Here is a 9,292-nt window from a genome sequence, read left to right as displayed (position 1 = left end):
CATCTCATGTTATCTCAAGAAGAAGGGTGAGTGCAGTACAACAAGTTATTTTGAAAGTGACAGAGAGACCACATTCACACAGCTTTTATTACACTATATTGTTATAACTGTTCTATTTTATAAGAAAAAAATTATTTTTATTTTATTTTTTCTTTTTATTTTTATTAGAACAATTTTATTAGAACAATTTTATTTTATTTGTTCATCTCTTACTATCCCTAATTTATAAATTAAACTTTATCATAGGTATGCATTATAGAAAAAAATAACATTTCTATGTTATTTTTTCTATGTTCTTTACTATCTGTGGTTTCAGGTATTCACTGGTGGTCTTGAAATGTATCCCCCACTGATAAGCAGGACTACCACATTCAAAATCTAAAAATTCAGTAAATTCAAAGAGTAAATGCTGATTACTTGCTCATATTACTGTCTAATATGATTAGTAGTGAAGAGGGTATTTTCTCCATGTAGTCACTCAGAGACTCTAAGCTGCTTCCATCTTGTAATTCTGCCATTGGCAAACTAACGGCTGTCAAGGCCTTTGTGGAAAAGGAAAATTCACGATGGAGCATCCCAGGTGGGCTGACATCAGGCAGTGAACATCACTTTCAGTCTAATGTTATTGGTTAGAACTCTATCACATGGTTCCAATCTAAACCCAAGGGAATCTGGGAAAAGTAGTTTAAGTTGTATTCCAGGAAGAAGAAACCTGCTTTCTATTAATCCTTTGCCATCCAGTTTCTACTTTATCTTAAAATGAGTATACCTGACTGGGGGCGGTGGCTCACGCCTGTAATCCCAGCACTTTGGGAGGCCAAGGTGGGCGGGTCACGAGGTCAGGAGATCGAGACCATCCTGGCTAACACGGTAAAACCCTATCTCTACTAAAAATACAAAAAAAAATTAGCCAGGTGAGGTGGTGGGTGCCTGTAGTCCCAGCTACTTGGGAGGCTGAGGCAGGATAATGGAGTGAACCCAGGAGGCAGAGCTTGCAGTGAGCTGAGATCGCGCCACTGCACTCCAGCCTGGGCGACAGAGCAAGACTCCATCTGAAAAAAAAAAAAAAAGAAAAGAAAAGGAAAGAAAAAACAAACGGAGTGTAACTGCCACCAAAAGAACCAAAATAAATTATAAAGGTAAAAATTTCATATTATTTACTTCCTATAATAGTACACCTGATACTTCTTATAAGGTACCAAATAATTTGGTTTCCTTCCTAAACTATCTCAAACAGTATTTGGTAGCTTAGGGATTCACCAAACTTTTCCTTTTGACAATGCTGAGCTAAGAGTTGAACATTTTAAAAAGATGAACATGGCGTGAACCAGGAGGCGGAGCTTGCAGTGAGCCAAGATAGCGCCACTGTAGTCCGGCCTGGGCGACAGAGCAAGACTCTGTCTCAAAAAAAAAAAAAAAAGATGAACATTCTCTAATTTTGCAGTCAAGTACTTTTTATTCGAAATCCTATAAAGATGAGAATATTGTATTGTTATAGAGACTATAACAATCTTCAGATTATTCACTCATTTCTTTACTCACTCATTTAACAAATGTTTGTCAAGTATTTAAAAATGTGATAGGCTTTATGCTAAATGCATACACTATATTCTTCTTATTATTAGATTCGAGTTATTTAGACTGCATACATTCATTGGGCCCTAATGTATGTTAGGAACTGGGGAAACAAAGATAAATGTCAAGTTCATGTCTTCAAAGGGCCCATTGTAGGCATGTGATAGTCAGGTAAGCCAGGGTTTCCATTGACTTGTAAGTGCCATGACAGAGCCATATCCTAGGGGCATAGCCTGGAAAGGGTGTGGGAGCATACAAAAGTCTGAAGTCTGTGACAAGTAAACCAAGCCTTGATAAGCAAGCAATTGTTAATTGAAGAAAGAAGGCAGGAGGATCACTTGAGGCCAGGAGTTCAAGACCATGCTGTGCAACATAGCAAGATCTCATCTCTACCAAAAATTATATATAAAAAATTAGCTAGACGAGGTGGTGTGCACCTATACTCCCAGCTACTCAGTGTGCCAAGACAAGAGAATGGCTTGAGACCAGGAGTTTCAGACTGCAGGGACCTATGATTTTACCACTGCATTCCACATTACAGCCTGGGCAACAGAGCAAGATCCTCTCTCAAAAAAAAAAAAAAAAAAAAAAGAAAGAACAAGAAAAAGAAAGAAGGAGAAGAAAGGAATTTCAGAAAGAGAAAGCTATGTATTTAAGGCACAAAGGTGAAGCAGAGAGAAGAAAGGTGAAGCAGAGACTGACCAGAGGGCAGGACGTGAGTGACAAAGTGAGATTCCTCAAAGGGTTGCCAAATTATTAGCTGCACAGAGATGCGAGAGTCAGGTCTTGAGGATCCACAGTGTCCAGTTAAGAAATTGAGACTTGAGTCTGAAGGTCAGGGGGCTTTGAAATACCTTTAATTATGTAAATAATGAGGTCAGAGCTATAGGGAAGTTTGCCATGAAAATGATATTAAGGAAGATAACAAAGTAGCAGATATCTAGTGAGATCTCATTGCATGCCAGGCACTGCTACAAGTGCATCATATAGAGTAAGCTATAGACTTTTCACAATAGCTTTTGGAAGATGGGGCCTCTCTTGTATTGATTTTGTAGATGTGGAACTGAAGTTCAAAGAGTTTCTGTGATTCAACCAAGCTCACACAGCTCACAAGAATTGGAGGTAACAGTAATGACCACATAACAATAACAGCAAACGATTATGAAAGCTACCACTTACATATCATGGATATATTGGAGTGTGTGTGTGTGTGTGTGTGCGCGCGCGCGTGTCTTTCTCCTTGAGGAAACTGATGATTCATGAATTAGCTTCCCCACAGCCCCAAAGGTCTCACAACCCCAGGTGATACAGAAGGGATATCAACTAAGGCCCATGTCACTGCAAAGCTCAGTTACATGCATCTCCTCCCCCACTTCAAGCTTGTAGTGGCAGAAGAAGGGACAGACTAAAATTTGAGAGATCTTCCTCCTTCCAGTCTGTCTAAGCAGCCACTCACCGAACTGAGCCAGTTAACTTCTCTGGGCCTCCTTCGGTCTCACTTTAAGTCAAGGGTGTTAAATAAAATCTGTTGCAAATTCCTTCCAGTTCTACACTATTCCCTGCTAGCTTTGGAAGCTCCAGCTTGCAAGGACAAAGGCTGGTAGTTGACATGTACATATGGCCAGGGAAGAAAGGGGAAGGCCAGCCAAAAATGCCAGTGGTCATCTTACCTTTGTCCCCTCCGCAGCCTTAGACCATGATTATCAGAGCCAGGAGCTGAAGCCATGACCATGTCTCACTCTCCTTTTTGCTCGTTCCCTTTTTCATCACTCTCACATTACAGGCGGTGAAGGGTGACTGGCTCCGAGCTCTCTTGTCACCTTGGCCTGGGGCCTGCACAGCTGTGTCACCCATCGTCCAACAGTAAATCCACTTCCAACTGGCTCGCCCCTGGTGCAGCACAGTTACAGAAGCCTCTGAGCAGCGGTTCCAGAAATATTAATTATGTCTGAACAAGGCTGCCGCCCAGCTCGATTACAGGCTCCCTGGGTGAGGGATCTGTGGCCCAGCTGTGAAAGCCATTTCCAGGCGACTATCAATTGTGAGGAAATGGCCATCCAGCTGATTTGTGGTGGATCCAAAAATGCTAATTAAGAGATGGACACCACTGTCAAGCAGCAGCTTGTGGCCTCCCTAGGAATTTGCAGCAGAAGGCTCTGAGAACTGGAAATGTGCTATTGTTGTGTGGCTTTTTGTTTTCATTTCATATTCTGTATTCAGGAGAAACAAAGTACTTCTACTGCTTGCCTACCTTCCTTCTTCCTTTCTTTTCTTCCTTCCCCATTTCTCCCCTCTCTTCCTCCCTCTCCCCTCTCTTCCCCTTCCTTCTTTTCTTTCATGTTGTTTCAAGCCATCTGCTGAAGATGGTGCTCTGATAGCATTCAGGAAGCATCTGAAGTCTTGGGATTTCCTAGGAAGACAGAGAGCTGTGTTGGGGCTTCTGTTGAAATCCTTTAGATGCAGAGTTCTTCAGAGCTGGGTTCAAATCCATTTTCAAAAGTTGGTCACTCCTGGAGCTAACACCATCGTCAAAAATACACCCAATCATGCAGAGGGAATTTGATGGCAACATTTCCTTATGTTTTCTCTGTACTATCCAAAGGATGGAATCTAATTCCATTTCTGCCTCATTGAGACTGCAGTGGAGCACTGGGGCCCTGACTTCTCTCCTAGGAGGGTTCAGCATCTCCCAGTGTCTGCTCCATTCCCACACTTGCCTTAGAAACTGTCTCTTCTTTTCCTCATTACAGTTATCTGTATGGAGTTTCTACTTCCCCAACACAAGTGCCTCTGCTGCCCAGCCTGGCTTAGTGGTTAAAAGCACAACTTGCCTAGATTCCAATCGTGTTTCTTTCACGTTAATGGTTATACGACCTAGGGCAAAGGTACTTAACGTCTATAAGCCTCAGTTTGCTTACCTGTGAAAGAGGGGGATAGTAACAGTACCTACTTCCTAGAGTTATATTAGATAATCTCTATAAGGTACCTGGCATGTAGCAAGTGTTCTACAAAGGTTGCCTATCAGTGGCAAGTGCCCATTTTTATCCAACTCAGGTGTCTCTGTGTCTCTTCTAATTCTTGACTGAGAAATATGACTGGCTCAACTTGTTCTCAGGATTGGCTCCTCTTGGGACAGTTGGGCATAGGGGCTCTGTGGGGAAATGGGAGAGTTTGCAGGGTATGTTCTCTAACAACACAGGGAGGATTGTGGCAATGATGAACAGTTGGCACCAATATTATTGTTTTTCTTGTTTTCTACTTATTTGACTTCATTACCCCTTGACTAGCTGCCTTGATTCTTTTATTTACTTATTCATTCAATATATTCTGAAGAAGGACAGGCAAATAAAGGAACCCCAACAAGAAAGGAAACCAGGATTTATGTTAATTGTTAGCCACCAGTACAGCTGCACTGGTTGTTATAATTTTGTATTATATTTTGTTTATTGGTACAATATACCTACTCACTGAGCCCCATGAATGATTTCTGTTGCCCCTACCACCCTGGTACCTCCAAGACCACCGGAGCTCCCCATGATCTGAAACAAAAGGACGCATGCCTGATAGAGCAGGGCCCCCTAAGATACCTCCCCAAAGCTATGGCCAGCATCTCATATGCCTGCTATAGCTTTTGCTGTAGCTCTCATTCTCCTTCCTTCCAATCCCTGCCCATCCATTGGGTCCTGATTATCTGTTCTCTTCTGGTGATTGGAAACAAGTTGGGTGAGAGACAGAGGAAGAAGTCCATGTGGTATTTTCAACGACCAGGACCAACATGTTGTGTTGTCATAAGAACAATGGGCTGTAAAGTGCCAATGCCTGATTACAGGCTCCTGATGCATTCTTTTTAATGTGTGCAAGTGTCTATTTCCCTGCCTCCCTAGAAACAGTGACTATTATGGACCTTTAATATTTTTGGGCCATCTGGTGGACAAAAAGAAACGGGAGCTCACAGTTTCAAGTTGCATTTCCTGATTATTAATGAGATTAAGCATTTAAAAATATATATGTACAAGTTACTTATTTTCTAGATATTTTCTGTTAATATCCTGTGGTAATTTTTCTATGGAGTTGTCCAAAAGGGTTTATTAAAGCAAGAGAAGATAATAGGACAGTAAGTTAAAAGTATGGAGGAAGTGGTCTTTGCAAAACACTGTAGAAAGAGAAGTGGGAAACTGAAGGAAAACTGTGCTAGGAAACTTATGTAATTCCGAAAAAAAATTTCTTTTTGTTGGAGAATCAAGAGAGGAGGTGCCCGTAGGCGGAATGCAAGCATTTTTCCTAGGAATAAAAAAAATGATGTCATATGACTACACCTATTTGAAAGGTTGCTAGGAAGTGTGAGTGTTGGGTCAGTGTATGATACATGGAGAAGCAGAATGGGGACCTCCAGAAAAATGAGTTTTCTAGCATTGGAGATTGGCTATATTTTGATCACGAGGAACATGTAAGAGGAGACATATACTCACAGGTGCTGTAGGTGCTGTACCACTTTGAGATTCATGTGTTGCAAGGTCCTCCACAGGTAAGGCAGTTGAAAATATGGACCTGAGATTGGGAGAGAGGTTGAGATAGAAAGAATAGACAGTCAGGGGAAGCATCAGGTTAGAGACACTAGAGTGTGGCCAAGGGTGACAACACAGGCTAGAAGAAAGGTTGTGGGTCGAGGATGTAATGTCAAGAAAGTTTGGAAGTTCTTTCATACCATTTAAGTTGCTTGAATTAAATTCTTGAAATTTGATACCAGATTTGAAACTGCATGACTACATTTTTCAGCACTGTATTGCTTCATACAGCTTATTAATTCACAAATAATAGACTCCAGGCGCTTTTGCGCTGAGGATAAAACTTTCAGAGCTTATAAAGCAGCTCTTAGATCAATAGAAGACTCCACTCTCTAGAACTATTTTTTTTCTCTCTCACTCTCTAGCTCTTCCCTGGTAACTATTCTGATTATGCATTTAAATAAAAAAGATGGTAAAAAAGAATTCCCTGATACATTTAGCTGCCTTGAGGGATAGGAATATGCAGCAGGAAGTGTGATATGTAAAGTCTCTGTTCCTGTGTGGCCGCACGTGTGAAGGTATATGCGGCTGCCCTCTGCGGAGCCTTTGTACTGGGCTTCAAAGTCATGATGCTGGAGCTCAAAGGCCTGTGGGAGTGGTGGCATCTTCCTCCTTTTGACTGAAACTCAAGTGTGAAAGTGCTTTGATAGTTGAGTTGGTGTTTAAAAATGTTGGTTCTGGTAATGCACTCTTCTGAATGGATTTTCCATTTTATAGTCTCATATTCAGAATATAACTGGAAAACACTGTTTACATGAATATTAAAATGGAGAATTTGCTTTTGCTGAATCCTGCAGGCTGCTGAGGAAATGTTGAAATTGTCCACTAGGACTAGGCTGTGATAATATAAATAGCTAACAGGTATCGAGCATCTACTTTTGTACTAAGCGCTTTCTATGAATTACCTCCTGCAACCCACAAAGGCATCTGATGTAGCAGATACTCTTTTTATACCTACTGAATGCACAAGAACATTGATGCTTGGATAAATTAGGTGTTACCCTGTGTTTGCTAGCCACAGTAGTAGACAGCAGTCAACTGTGATTTGATAAGTAAGTGTAGATAAGAAGCAAAGACATGGCCGGGCATGGTGGCTCACGCCTGTAATCCCAGCACTTTGGGAGGCCGAGGTGGGCAGATCACCTGAGGTTGGGAGTTTGAGACCAGCCTGACCAATATGGAGAAACCCTGTCTCTACTAGAAATACAAAATTAGCCAGGCATTGTGGCAGGTGCCTATAATCCCAGCTACTCGGAAGGCTGAGGCAGGAGAATCACTTGAACCCAGGAGGTGGAGGTTGTGGTGAGCCGAGATCACGCCATTGCACTCTAGCCTGGGCAACAAGAGTGAGACTCCATCTCAAAAAAAAAAAAAAAAAGAAGCAAAGCAAAGACAAAAAACTTCCAAAAATAATAACAAAACAGAAGTGAAATGTCACAGGCAGGATGGGTAAATGGTATCTTGATACAGACCCTGAAACCCATGAACTGGGTAGCAATGTCTGAGTTAGTTGCGGTACTGTATCGAATATGGGCTATGGGTGCTTTTGCGCTTCTGTAAGAAGGCATTAAAAAGAAGATTGGTTGAGGGTTGGAAGTGGAAAAAAAGTCATTGTAAATTTAGAAAAAAAATTACATAATTTCCAACAATTCTCTACTTTTCTTACACAGCTCCAGTGGGAGCAAGTAATGATGATTTAAAACCAGCATAGTTCTGTGTATACAACACAATTCAAAAACTGTTGCATAAAGCTTGTGAAACTTCCTTGGAAAATCTACAGTAATTACATTTTACAGAGTATTTGTAAACTCTGGTAATTACCTAAACAAAGACAAGCAAAAGACACATGAGCTATATTATGATAGAAAAGCAGGTGTGCCATTGAAATAAGGCAACTATTTGGAAAGTGTCTTAACATCCTTAGACAAATTCTCTATGCAGAGACTCTCCCTCTACTCGGGGCAATATTTTGGCTCTAGTGTTTTTGTACAATTTTGCTAAACAAATTGAATTGCTAGAATGGATTTACAAGTTTTGTTTCCCCTGGGGTGAGCTGGAAAGTATTAGGGTCTAGAGTGGAAGGAGGCACATAAAAATAAAGAAAACAGAAAAAAAAAAAAGACTTCTTTTTTTTTCTCTTCCATGTTTGACTCAAAAAAGACTGAATCATGGAACAGTCATGAAAAACTGGCTGGATTTCATCTATATATTCTGATAATTTGTGCCTATATTTTGGGTTGATGGAAAGTCCACAAAATGCAGGGACCTAGGTTTCACTGGGGTCCTAACATTTCTGGTTCATCCTTTCAGCCATCATTTATTAAGACCTTATCACATGCCAATCCTGTGCAAAGTACTAGAGTTTGAATGACAGTGAGGAGGGAAGTACAAGGAGGCAGATGTGAATAAGTAAAGTGGAACCGTAAAGAAGGGAGTCATTCATTCTACCTGGGGATATGGCGGCATGTAGGTGTTCATGAAATCATGGTAAATATTGGAGAAAGGCAGGCTTTTTGTTTTGTTTTGTTGTTGTTGTTTGTTTGTTTTAACAGGTCCACATTTCTCAGGATCATGCAGATTTCCAGAAACTACTTTATGGCTTTTTTCTAAAATACTCTGAATAAAATTATTTTATATTTGCATTTCCTGTAAGCTTTCTGGTTTTTCTCCAGAGTTTTCTGGCTACAGATTTCAAGGGCTGGTGAATCAGTGTTCAAATCATGTTTAAAAATTCCCTTAAGTCTTTTTTTCTTTTCTGCCTGAAGTTTCACTTATTTATCTATTATTTATTTATCTTTAACTTAATTCCCTACTTTGCTCCTTTTTGTCTCAGTTTTCTATAAAGTCCTTTTTGTGTTTCAGGATCCTGCTTAGGATACCGTTTACCCATCCTCTTTCCTTAGACTCCTCCTGGCTGTGACAGTTTCTCAGACTTTATTTATTTTCTTGCAAATTGACAATCTAAAATGAGGGTGCACAGACCAATGGAGTGAGTTAGTGAAAGCTGATTGAGGCCAATGTCTTTGTGCTTGCATTCTTCTCCCTGGTGCTTAGTATTCATACACAAGTCACAAAGCCAACATTTGCTACTTAGGATTTCTATTCTACTATCCCAGATAGCTCTTTCCTATTCTTGTGAAAGACATTGTGAT

Source organism: Hylobates moloch, unplaced genomic scaffold, assembly GCF_009828535.3.
Source record: "Hylobates moloch isolate HMO894 unplaced genomic scaffold, HMol_V3 SCAFFOLD_14, whole genome shotgun sequence".
NCBI classification, from domain to species: Eukaryota; Metazoa; Chordata; class Mammalia; order Primates; family Hylobatidae; genus Hylobates; species Hylobates moloch.
This window is presented reverse-complemented; position numbering follows the sequence as displayed.